Genomic DNA, 13676 nt, shown 5'->3' on the forward strand with positions numbered 1-13676 from the left:
CTCACCTCTTGCCTTTGTTCTGCTCGAGAATGTGTGGTCCTCCCTGCAGGGACTGTGGCTCCTTCCCTTCTAACCCAGGAACTGTCTAGAGCCAGGCACAGGGCAGCTGTTCAGCAAGCGTTTGGAGGCTGAATGGATTAAAGAGCAAATACAAATCAAAGGACAAAGAGTTAAAGAAGAGCTGGCTCTCTTCCTCTCTCCTGACAATTTGCTTTTCAAAGTATTGTACAACACACAGACTTATCTTACTGTTTCTCTGAGTGATCCTGTCTGTGTTGAGACCTTTCCTGGCCAATTCTTGGGCCTGATAGCATCGAGTTTCTGAAAAAGAAAGGGGAAAAGTAGTGTATGGGTGGGAGGGGTGTGCGGAATGCTGGGTGGAGGAAGGAAGCCCTCAGCCTGCTCTCAGGAAATGGGTGTCTAGGGACACCAGAGCCGTTTAACACTCTTAACAAAGGGGACTTCAACAGGAGGAGCAAGAATTTAAGCATATTTTTAAGAACAGAAGAAAAAACCCTACTGGGTGGAGTCCTGCCTGAGGGCACGGCCAACAAGGCACGGCCTTGACTGTAGTGAGAGCTGTCCTCATTCTTTTCTTTTTGAGCATAACAAAATAATTCACTTCTTGGGAAAAGATTAGACAATACAGAAGGGTAGAAAATAAGAACGCATAACAGCCTCATCCCCCAGTCCTACTCCCCACAGGTAACCTCTGCTTCCGTGCAGATTTTAAAATACACACAGGGACACAAGCAGTCACATGTCTCTAGGGCTGCAACCATGCTCTAAAAAGCAGAATCGTAAAATAGGTCTAGATTTGCCCAGAGAGATACTGGATGGAAATACTGCAATAAACATGCTTTTTTCCCCCCCGCTTCTAATAGTGGAAGAAAGAAACTATTGAAAATAGAACACATACAAGGAACCCTTTTTATCTGAGAAGGCTTGTGGTGTGGGAGCAGAGGGGAAGCAGGCTCTGGAGTTTGAGTCCAGGTTCTGCTCTTCCTGTTGGCTTCTCAGCAGGTGAGAACCAGGTGAAATGCCCCATTACTCAGAGTAGTGAGAAGGGCCTGGCATCTCAGGATGCTCAAGAAAATGAGGCCGCCTTGCCTGGGCCTGAGATCGTTTGGTTTATTTCTTTTTAAGGTTTATTTATTATTTATTTTATTATTATTATTTTATTCATTTTTGGCTGCGTTGGGTCTTAGTTGCGGTATGTGGGAATCTTTCATTGTGGTACGGGCTTCTCTCTAGTTGTGGCTTGCGGGTTTTCTCTTCTCCAGTTGTGGTGAGCAGGCTCCAGTGCATGTGGGCTCAGTAATCGTGGCCCGCAATCTTAGTTGCCCGGCAGGCATGTGGGATCTTAGTTCCCTGACCAGGGATCGGACTGGCATCCCCTGCATTGCAAGGCGGGTTCTTTACCACGGGACCACCAGGGAAGTCCCCATGGTTTGGTTTAGAAATGCCTGGATTGGAGATCTTCAGGGGAGGATGGAGGGCTGACTGCTGCAAGGCCGGGCTGGGGAGCAGGAATCTCAGCCCCCTGCAACCTCTTCCCCCCCCTCCCCTTTAAAGCTACCATCACTCTTCCAACTTGTGATGGCCAAAGGCAAGGGGAAGCACAACACCTGTAGGCTTGGGCTTTGGAAAGCAGAAGCAACAGCTGTGCGAGGGGGAAGCCCCGGAGCAGGAGGGCAGCCCTGGCTGAGCCTAAAAATAAAACCCGGCCTGACAGCCTGCCAAAGGCCTCCTGTCGGGCACAGCGAGAGGGGCTGTCCTGGCGGCTCCTGGCCAGGCTGTTCTGGGGCCACGTGGGGAAGAGCCCAGACTCTCCTCCCCCCGCCCCCCCCACCATTCCCCAACGCTGCCTTCGGGAGGACCAGCCTGCCCTCAGTAAACACCCCTGCAATCTCCGGCTTTGCTTATAAGCCTGTCTCACTGCCACCCCGTTTTGGGGTGTGATGGTGGATTGGCTGGGGTACCTTTGTTTACAAAATCTCCTTCCAGCAGTGAAAGCGAACCCGGTACTGATCCTTGTTCTTCTGGTTTTAGGTAGACGGGGATGAAATGAACCTGTCCTTGGAGAAGAAGAGGAAGTGCCGCCGCGTCCCCCTACTTAAAAAGGAGCCCTTGGGCTTCCCTGGTGGCACAGTGGTTGAGAGTCTGCCTGCCGATGCAGGCGACACGGGTTCGTGCCCCGGTCCGGGAAGATCCCACATGCCGCAGAGCGGCTGGGCCCATGAGCCATGGCCGCTGAGCCTGCGCGTCCGGAGCCTGTGCTCCGCAACGGGAGAGGCCACAACAGTGAGAGGCCCGCGCACCAAAAAAAAAAGAAAAGAAAAGCCCTTGCCACCGACTTGCTCTGCGTCGTCAGCGCCAGGCCACAGTGGGCTCTCTACACAGGCGGGCCTTGTGACCTTCCGCACCACCCAGGGCTTGCTTTCTGTGCCCCCGACGTTGGGATATCTTACTCCGCCACCCCTCCCCCCCGCTTCAACTTGGACTGGTCAGGAGGAAGTTTCTCAGCTTTAAAATGATCAAAGTCCCAAATGGATTGAAAAAGATCATTGTCAATTGAAAAAGCAAAAACATTTGGGAAGGACAAATATTAAGCACTCGTGGGGAGCAGAAAACGTATGCCAGGAGAGTAAATTCTTCTAATATTTATTTTTTATTTTTATTTGTTTTCGGTACGCGGGCCTCTCATTGCTGCGGCCTCTCCCGTTGCGGAACACAGGCTCCGGACGCGTAGGCTCAGCGGCCATGGCTCACGGGCCTAGCCGTTCCGCGGCATGTGGGATCCTCCCGGACCGGGGCACGAACCCGTGTCCCCTGCATCGGCAGGCGGACTCTCAACCACTGCGCCACCAGGGAAGCCCTAATATTTAATTTTAAGGTTAAAAAAAAAGTGTTTCTGTATGGTTTAAATGATTTCAAATAGAGCTTGGCAGCATCTCAATGTCTAGAGTCAAATTTTGTGGTTCAAAAGTGTCACCATTGCTATGTCTCCTCATCAGCTCACTGCTGCCCCCGCGTGTCTTATCTAAACATCACAACACAATTTTCTGTTCTGCAAGTAGATGGTGGAAACCCTCCACCAGTCGGTTTGATCCCATGACAATAGACGGTACAGAATTAAAGCAATGTTCTAGCTTGTTAGTGAGAGCTGTATAACCCAGTTGAGTTTCCAACAAGTCTTTCATTTTGGAAGACATCATTATATAGTCTCTCTCTCTCTCTCTGTTTTTTAATTCATTGTGCTTTTGCTGAAGGGATAAATTTTATCCTTAGAGGGAGTGGTTATGATTATATTAGCGATATAAGCCCTACTAAGGAGGCCCCCTTCCAGAGAAACCAAATTATTTATTTATTGATGTGCATTAGATTTATTTTATAGCGTTCAATAGAAATCCTGTATTCAGGATGATGGAAAGTTTGCATAAAGAGTCTCCGATGTGAGATAATTTCTGATACAGGGCTCAGACAAACATAGATCAAAGTGCAGCCTCCTTGTGCCCACCTGGTACCTTTTGTCTTCAGTGGAGAGATTGGATCCCCATTTTGATGTGGACTAGGCTGCCTCTGTGGGTCTGTATTAAGCACCAGTTCTTCCTGCTTCTGGTTCATTTATGTAGTTTATGTGAGTTGCTTCTTGCTTCATAGAAACTAGGGCCATAAAGAATATCATGTTGCCGTGGGTGGAATTTGGAAAATGGCTTCTATCCTGAATAGATTAAGAGGCTGCTACCTTTTGCAGAAAGGTAGCAACAGTCTCCTCCTCAACCTGCATGGAGGAGATGGCCACTTGCTTCCAATACTCATCCCGGAATCTTCCTATACTGCAATGGCAGCCTTGGTGTCACTTCCCAAAGTCACCTACTAAAGCAGCCTTCTGTGGTTCCTGAGTGCATATCTATGAATCTTATTGATCGTTCACTGTTTAATCCAGGTATAGCTCTGAGGGAGTGGGCTCAGCTTTTACCTCCTTCAAAACAATCAAACAAGTTTGGTCAAATTCAGTGCCCACCTAGGACACACTGGGGCAGATTCTCTTAGACCCAACACCATGTCTACCCCCAAAGGAAAGTTGTGAAAGGCATGGTCTGAATGGGCAGCCAGGGTTACTGAAAAAAGAGCTGTTGGTGGCATGTTCATCGTTTCGTAATTCCTTCACTCACCGATCCTGTGAACTAAGGTCTAGATCAGCTTTAGCTCCCTGGAGGGGAAGGCAGAAACTGTGGGATACAAACTGAGATACAAGTCCAATGTTTCTGGGCCATTTAAGTTGCTCTGGCCAAAATATATCCTGTATCTCCTGTGATATCCAGTTTTGGTGCATCTGTAGACATTTAACTGTAAGAGACAAGGTGCCAGGCAATGTCTTGCAAAGGCAGCAGGGAACCCCAGCAGCAGAGGCTCCAGAATTTCCATATAGAAGGAGCTCTCGGGTAACTATCTTTGACTGAATGTGAGTGCCGGAGGGAATGTCTTGAGACTGCATTTGCCTTTAAGCACACTGTTTTAATTGTGCCTTTAACAGAGGTGGCTCTGGGGGCTGTTGATGGAGCTGCCTACTGAACTTCCATTGAAGAGAATCAGTTGGTCAGTCCTCCAATTTTTCAAATATTAGGCTCTTTCTATGTATAGAGACCTGGTGAGAAGTGTTTTATCAGTCTAGGTTGAAGTCACTTCAACAGAGCAAGAGATCTGTTGACTGTTTAACAATTTTAGACGTTTCAGAGTAGGCAGGCCAATGCCACCAAGACTTGAGGCTTAGCAGCTCAGCCTGGAGGGGTCCACTTCCCTCAGTGTCCTCAGGAGGGAAGCAGCAGAGGACCTGGAGCTCAAGCTGACCTTTGGCCTTGTGCCCTTGCCTTTGCCACTGACCTCTGCTGTGTCCACCCTCCCTGCCACTGTCCAGCTGGGACTGTGCTGCTTCGATTGCTGTATGTGTGACCGTAGAGGAGCAGGGGTGGGTCAGGGCTTAGTGGGAGTTTTTTGAAGCTACAGGATAAATGTAGTATATCTTCTTGGATTATTGATTTTACTTAAGGGCTGGGGGAAATGTACAGTTCTATAAGAGAAATAATGATAAAGAGTGTGAATTAGTTAGGATTGAGTTCAGCTGGAAGTAACAGAAAACTCCAAAAAACCAGTGGCTTAAGGAAAATGGAAGTTTCTTTCTTTTTTCTATTCAGGAGTTTGACAAGTAGTCAGTTCAGGGCTGGTAAGGCCTTTTCAGGGCAGGGACATGGGCTCTCTGCTTGCTGTTTGGCCTTGGGTAGCTTCCATCCTCAAAGACATTTCATGGTCCAAGATAGCTGCTGGAGAAGTAGCCTTTAAATTTGTATCCAGAGAGCAGGAAAGAAGAAAACATGCCCTTTAGGGACATTTCCAGAAGCCACATCTATCACCCCCTTTATGTCACATAGCCACAACTATCTGCAAGGGAGGTTTGGAGAAGTGGTCTTTATCGCAGGCAGATATATGCCATCTAAAAGTTGATAGTCCTTTGGCTGCAAAAGAAAGGAAATTGAGATTGGGGGTCATTTTAAACAAACTCCCAGGTGATGCTGATGCTGCTGGTCCATGGACCACACTTTGAGTAGCCAAGGACACAACCTCCATGTGCTGGCCCCTGCCTACCCGACTTTGTCTCCTATCTCTTCCCACTGTCGCTGGGCTTCTGGCTGGGTCTTGAACACTCAAGCCTCTGTTCTCACCTGGGTGACTTTGAACTTACTATTTCCTCTGGTTGGAAGTCTGCTCTCAAGTCTTGTCACTAAGATCTCAGATAAAATAGTTTCTCTATGACCTGATCTCATTTTGGTAGCACTTGTCTGAATTTTCGTCATGTATTTATTTGTTTATATGATTGTATTTTTGTCTTCCCCCTCTAGAATGTCAGTATCATGGGAGCAAGGAAGATATCTGTCTTGTCAACACTGAATCCCAGGCACTTAGAATGGTACTAAGCACATATGCTCAAAATGTCTGTAGAATAAATGAAGAATAATGAAGAGTCTCCCTAACCATAATGCTAGTTCTTGAGATCAGGGGCCTGATCTTATATTTCTGCTCTCTCCCACAGTGCCTAGCAGTACCTAGCAGTACTCCCACAGTACCTAGCAGTACTCCGACAGTGCCTAGAAGTACCTAGCAGTACTCACACAGTACCTAGCAGTACCTAGCAGTACTCCCACAGTACCTAGCAGTACTCCGACAGTGCCTAGAAGTACCTAGCAGTACTCACACAGTACCTAGCAGTACCTAGCAGTACTCCCACAGTACCTAGCAGTACTCCGACAGTGCCTAGAAGTACCTAGCAGTACTCACACAGTACCTAGCAGTACCTAGCAGTACTCCCACAGTACCTAGCAGTACTCCGACAGTGCCTAGAAGTACCTAGCAGTACTCACACAGTACCTAGCAGTACCTAGCAGTACTCCCACAGTACCTAGCAGTACTCCGACAGTGCCTAGAAGTACCTAGCAGTACTCACACAGTACCTAGCAGTACCTAGCAGTACTCCCACAGTACCTAGCAATACCTAGCAGTACTCCCACAGTGCCTAGCAGTACCTAGCAGTACTCCCACAGTACCTAGCACTACCTAGCAGTACTCCCATAGCACCTAGCAGGGTATAATACATGCAGTTGGCATTTGATGAATGCTCGTGGAGTGGGATCGCACAAGAGAAGGAATACCCGTCGAATCCTCAGAGGGGTCAAAGGTAGTGCAGGGCATGATGGCTACACTGAGCTGGGAAGTTGGCTCCGGGTGGGGAAGGTGAGAACAAGGCAGTGGACCCTGCGACGGCTTCCACAGTAGACCTTCCAGTCCTGGATTCTTCCTTCCTATCATCATGCAGTTTTATAGATTTGAATCAGAGGATGCCAGAGGGGCCTATCGAGAATACATGCGATGGAAAGATTGGAATTGTGTGGCACTGGACTGGCTGCTGTACAGATAGATTCAAGTTTTGCAATTATTCAATTACTCCTTCATTTACTTAGGAGCCCCTGCTTTGTGCCAGGTGTTATGCTAGGTGCTGGGGATACATGTAGCCTGCGTGCATGATATTTTGTTCCAAACTGGACAAGTAACGTCAAACGCAAGGATTCCTAATTCCTATAGTGCAAGACTGTAGGGTTGCCTGTTAAACACTGTAGACTCTCTGCTTAAAACTTGTTTCTCAGGCCACCTCACAATACTACTCACAGTCACATCTGGATTAATGAGCTGGTGTTTGCTAAGTCGTTTGTGACTGCGGGGTGGGGTGGGCTCCTTTGGGAGTTCCTATCCTCTTTGAGCGGTACCCCCCACCCACAACCTCTTACATTCCTTTGTCTCACACACTATAAGGAAGGGAGGGAATCCCCTGCTGACATCACTTTTCAATTCCTTTTGGTTGGCGGTGAAGTAGAAGAGAGTGGCTGCGTGGCCTCCTCAGGGAGTACATTTGTGTATATATTAGTATTTATTAGTAAGTAAATTTCTATGTTAGTCTGTAAGCCATAAGGCTGATGATTGTCTTTTTAAATGAATGCATTTGAATATGGCTAGGAACCGGACGAAGAGAGTATCAAATACATTCATTAATAAATAATATCAATACTGTGCATTTGTGGGCTGAAAATTTTTTTAACTTCAAAGAAGAGCTTTCATATCTATGATCTCATTTCACACTACATAATAGGATTTTAAAACTCCTTTCTAGGGGCGGGTTGTTCCACGCATGCCCAGCTCGGTTGAGGATAATGCAGACCCGCCTCAGGCTACCCGACACGGCTTTGCAGTCCAAGGTGCACGCAAGTCCAGGTCCCCTTGGATCTCTCCCTGCTTGTTAAAAAACTAAAGGCAAAGATGAAAAAATATGCTAATTTCAAGCTGTGCTGAAAGCACACATACACTCAGGGCATGAACAGGGGAACTAAGGAAGTGAGGCTTTTTTCTGTCTTTGGAGATTCTACAAACTGAGGCATAGATGATGTCAAACTAATGTCTGGCATCCAAAAAGCCCAGAATTGGAAACATTTAGTCTTCTGGAACTGGAAAGTCAGTTCCTGTTTATTTCTCGACAGCTGTGACTTTTTTCCTGTCAACACTTTCTCGATGCATGTGCCTTCATTTTCAAGAAGATATTTTTACATATTCTTCCCTGAGCTTTTAGCTTTTCCTGTATGAATTCCTCTGGAGTAAAAGCCCCATGTCACTGTTTTCCCTAAGGCTGGAACGTGGACCATGAAGCGCCCTTACTCTGAATTTGTTAGAGGATCATTTAAAAAATAACGCAAGTAGAAGAAAAAAAAAATCCTTGGTGATGAGACTCTCCGCACCTCCCAGTCTGTATCGTCCTGAAATCAACCACAGTGTTTCCACTTCACAAGAACTCTGCTGTCACCTTCCCTCCAGTGGACAGAGTAAAGATTGCTTCAGAATCTCCTAGCTGGATATCTAATGAGACAGCAGGACACTGTAGGTGGTGGTAAATTCCTTCACCCTGATTGCTCACAAAGCAGAAATAACTAACCCATGATTAACTATTTTAATTCTTTTATCTTGAAGGGTTAGTGGAAGGACCAATAACCCAGTTTACAACTATCAATTGGTCCCACCACTTTGCCATCACAGCCCTGCCCCTTGGGACACTTTGACACAGGTTTAGTTTCCTACAAGATCCAGGTGCCCTTGGAGAATTAGCCTCACCTTGCCTGCTGTTTTGAGTAAGTGTAGTACATTCTGTGCCTTTGCATGCAGTGGGTGCTCAATAAATACTGAACGAATGCAGCCTAACATCTATCATTTGGTGTCACTGAGTCTCATTTCCTCTACGTAAAATGAGAGTATTGGCAAATGGCTGCTTTATATCTTCCAGTTTGAACATTCTATGGGTCCTTTTGGATAGCCATTTAAAATGATCTCCTGGGACTTCACTGGTGGTGCAGTGGTTAAGACTCCATGCTTGCAATGCAGGGGGCCCAGGGCTCTATCCCTGGTCAGGGAACTAGATCCCATATGTGTGCCGCCACTAAGAGTTCACATGCTACAACCAAGGAGCTGGCGAGCTGCCACTATGGAGCCCGCCTGCCGCAACTAAGACCTGGCGCAACCAAATAAATAAAATAAAATAAAATAAAATATATACTTTAAAAAATAAAATAAATGAGTAGTATTTTTAAAAGCTAATAAAATAATCTCCCATCTCCAAAGCTGTTTCTAAGCAACAGAACAGTACTTCCCTGAACTCGTTGTTTGACCTCTTCAGCCTAAAAAGATGTTTCTCCCTGAGCCTGCAGCATTACATTATCTGTAATACACATTTATTTATTATCTGGTGACACATCTCATGTTGGTATTTAGCTTTTCATCTGTGTAGATCCTGTCCTGTCCTTACAATTAGAGTGTAAGCTTCCCAAGCCAGATACTTTATAAAATGTGCTCTGTAAATATTTGTTAAATAAACAGATATCACAGCAAGAAATCATCCATAGGGAATTTTGGGCCTACGGGAAGCAGAAGAATCAACGGTGAGTCCCAAGTTTGTGGTTTGGGAAACTGGGTGTGTGATGATACTGTTCTTCAAGAGAGAGAATCCTGCAAGAGGAAGAGGTTTGGAGGAGGGTGGGGACGAGGTGAATTTAGTGACAAGCTGCATTCTACACCTCCTTCTTAGAGATTCTCAAAGAACATTAGCCAAGTAACGATTTTGAGACGTGAGATCCTGGACAAAGGAACTTATTTTACTGTGTGTAGCCTAGAGCTCCCCAAATAATTGAACATGATTATGGACACACTGATATAACACAAGAGAAGCAGGGCTATGAAGGAAGCCTGCAGGACAACTAACTTTTAAGGACTGGCAGGAGGAATTTGAAAAGGAGCATCCAGAGATGTAGGAGGGAGTTTTCACCCCTGGCTTTTAATCCTGGCTCACTCCTTCCACAGATACATGGGAAAACCAACTTCCATCTCTTGTCAAGGAACAAGAGAGCCTCTGGGCTATGTCTTGGAAAGCAGGGTTCTTTGGAAGAAAGAAGGCACTCAGGCACTTCTAGTCCAACTCTAATCACTGTCTCTTCTCAAAGAAATCACCTCCTTTGCTAAAAGGAAGCCTGTATCAACATGCTCAAATCCAAGACCATGAGAACAACCCAACATCCATGCTTGTAACTATAATCTAACTATATAACTATATATAGTTATATATGTAACTATAAATTAGATCTGATATAGGCTAAGACAGTACAAAACCTAAACAACATAGAAAAATAAATGATCTGAATAAGTTATCTGACTCACTCCCTGTCTTCTGGAACTATCCTCAAACTTCCCTTTAATGTTGCGTTTCAATCTCAACAGCATCTGTTTTTTTGTGTTTTTGTTTTGTTTTGTTTTCAATATCCCACATCTGTGTATGGAAAGTTGAGAAAGGGTGAAAAGGACAAGAATGGGAAAACGCAAGGTAGTAGTTTATGTAGGGCTCATGCTAGTGGGATTGTACAATGTAGCCACTTTGGAAAACAGTTTAGTAGTTCCGTAAAAAATTAAACATAAAATTAACGTATGACCCAGCAAGGGGTATGGGGTTTCCTTTTGGGGTGAATTAGAGTGTTCTAAAATTAAATAGTGGTGATAAATACACAACTCTGTGAATATAGTAAAACCACTGAACTGTACTTTCAAAGGGTGAATTTTATGATATGTGAATTATATCTCAATAAAGCTATGGACAGAGGATCTGAACTGACATTTTTCCAAAGAAGACACACAGATGGCCAGCAGTGCATGAAAAGGTGCTCAACGTCACTAATCATCAGGAAAATGCAAATCAAAGCCACAATGAGATGTCACCTCATAGCTGTTAGAATGGCTGTTATCAAAAAGGCAACAAATAAAGTGGTAGCAAAAATGTGGAAAAAAGGGAACCCTTGTGCACTGATGTTAGGAATGTAAATTGGTGCAGCCACTATGAGAAACAGTATGGAGGTTCCTCAAAAATTAAAAACAGAACTACCATATGATCCAGCAATTCCACTTCTGGGTATTTATCTGAAGGAAACAAAAATACTAACTCAAAAAGATATATGCACCCCAATGTTCACTGTAGCTTTACAGTAGCCAAGACATGGAAAGAAGCTGTGACCATCAGTGGATGAATGGATAAAGAAAATGTGATACACACATATGTATATATACACAGTGGAATATTACTGAGCCATAAAACGAAGAAAATCTTGCCTTTTGTGACAATGTGGATGGACATTGAGAGCATTATGCTAAGTGAAACGTCAGAGAAAGACAAAAGATAAAGATTTCACTTATATGTGGAATCTAAAAACAAACAAACAAAACCTAAACTCATAGATACAGAGAACAGATTGGTTGTTTCTGCCAGAGGTGGGGATGGGGATGGATGAATGCGTGAAGGGGTCAAAAGATACAAAACAAACTTCCAGTTATAAAATAAATAAATCCTGGAGATGTAAGGTACAGCTTGACTATAGTTAATTACACTGTATTTTATATTTTAAAATTGCTAAGAGAGTAGATCTTAAGAGTTATCACAGGAAAAATAATTGTAACTATGTGTGGTGATGGATATTAATGAGATTTAATATGGTGATCATTTCAAAATATATAAAAATATTGAATCATGTACATCTGAAAATAATATATTATATATCAATTATATCTCAATAAAAAAAGAAGAAAATTCAAGGTGGATAAGTACTCTCTTTTCAAGAAAAAACATTCTCCAAATAATGGAAAATCAGTTACCTGTTGTTGCTAGTTCTTCGTCCCTCAAATGCTTTAACACCAGTGGTTTACCTCCACAGCTGTATGGCAGCTGAGAGACAGTTGTTCTTGTCCCCAGTTCGTTTTCTCTAGAATAATTTGAGGTGGTAAAATTAATCTATCTCTAATGAGATCTCTTTTTCTGCTAGAAGCACAAATAACATTCAACTACTGGTTTCTGACGGATTTGTACCCACAGCTTTGTCTTTCCATTTCTATGACATCAGAAAGGACATGTTTGTTTATGCAGTTTATCTGTACATTTTTTAGGTCACTTTTCTATTTTTTTCTTCACATCTTTATTGGAGTATAAATGCTTTACAATGGTGTGTTAGCTTCTGCTGTATAACAAAGTGAATCAGCTATTCGCATACATATATCCCCATATCCCCTCCCTCTTGCGTCTCCCTCCCACCCTCCCTACCCCACCCCTCTAGGTCATCACAAAGCACTGAGCTGATCTCCCTGTGCTATGCAGCAGCTTCCCACTAGCTATCTGTTTTACATTTGTTAGTATATATAAGTCCATGCCACTCTCTCACTTCATCCCAGCTTCCCCTTGCCCCCCCCACCCCGTGCCCTCAAGCCTGTTCACTACGTCTGCGTCTTTATTCCTGCCCTGCCAGTAGGTTCATCAGTACCAGTTTTTAAAATTCCATACATACGTGTTAGCATACGGTAACAGGAGGCCAAGGGCCTCCTCTGTCCTGCTGGACCCCTAACCGTGGGTGGGTCACGCTGGGTGTAGGAACTCCTCCCTCCCCCAGCCGCCCCTCAGGGGTGCTGGTCCCCTTGGTCTGGCTTTTACTTTTTTTTTTTTTTTTTTGCGGTACGTGGGCCTCCCACTGTTGTGGCCTCTCCCGTTGCGGAGCACAGGCTCCGGACGCGCAGGCTCAGCGGCCATGGCTCACGGGCCCAGCCCCTCCGCGGCATGTGGGATCTTCCCGGACCGGGGCACGAACCCGTGTCCCCTGCATCTGCAGGCGGACTCTCAACCACTGCGCCACCAGGGAAGCCCTGGCCTTTACTTTTGCTCCCCCTTTCCCTCCCTCCCTCCCTCCCTCCCACTCCCTCAGGACCCGAGTGGCTGTAAGGGTCCTCGGTGGGCAGGGGATCAGGCCCGGGATCTCAGCAGGCTCCCAGGGGCCCAAGTGGGCAGGGGAAACCTGGCCACGCTCCCTTTTGATCCTCTGCCCTCTCAATGGTCCCCCACTTTCCCTCTTCGGGCGTGGGATCCCTTCCCCTCCCCCAGCCGCCCCTCAGGGGCACCAGTCCCACTTCTCCTCCCCCTTCAGTCCCCCCATGCCCCAGGTCCTACCCGGTCGCTGAGGGTTCCTCCCGTCCCCTTCGGTGTCCGTGGTCCCCCACCGGTGCCTGGTAGGTGCCCTAGTTGTGAGGAGACGCGAATTCTGCTCCTCCTAGCCCGCCATCTTGACCCCACCCCTCCCCCCCAGGTCACTTTTCTAAAACTCAGCTTTGTTAAGGTATAATTTATGTTTCGTCAAATTCACCTTTGGAAAGTTTCCAATTCAGTGAATTTTGGTGAACGCGTACAGTCATGTAATCACCGACAAACTTGAGATATAGACTATTTCCATCACCCTAAAATGTCCCTTTGTAGTCACCCCGTTTCTCCACATCTAGGCCCTGGCAGCCTTGCCCCCCCCCATCTTACTTGATTTCTGTCCCAAGGGCACTCTTCCATCCCTATTTTGTGTTATCATTTATCTTTAGGTAAGTCTCTCTACCACGCAGGATCCTGCTTTGTATCCCTATAGAGCCAAATGTGGTACCTGGCACCCAAAATGTACTCAGGAAATAGGTGCTTAAAAAATAAATGAATCACTTGTTTTTCAGGTTTTGCCAAATCATTTCAG

General features: G+C 45.6%; 1 long non-coding RNA gene across 1 annotated transcript; it reads right to left on the reverse strand.

Moving 5' to 3' along the window:
* Positions 1 to 2: 2 nt before the first annotated feature.
* On the reverse strand, positions 3 to 12161 carry LOC112392860 (uncharacterized). Its single transcript, XR_003001776.1, has 3 exons — positions 11782 to 12161; positions 250 to 321; positions 3 to 128 (listed from the first exon to the last, which is right to left on the reverse strand). It is a non-coding gene; the product is annotated as an uncharacterized LOC112392860 (long non-coding RNA).
* Positions 12162 to 13676: the final 1515 nt, after the last annotated feature.

This window comes from Neophocaena asiaeorientalis, unplaced genomic scaffold, assembly GCF_003031525.2.
Source record: "Neophocaena asiaeorientalis asiaeorientalis breed wild unplaced genomic scaffold, Neophocaena_asiaeorientalis_V1.1 scaffold547, whole genome shotgun sequence".
Taxonomy (NCBI): Eukaryota; Metazoa; Chordata; class Mammalia; order Artiodactyla; family Phocoenidae; genus Neophocaena; species Neophocaena asiaeorientalis.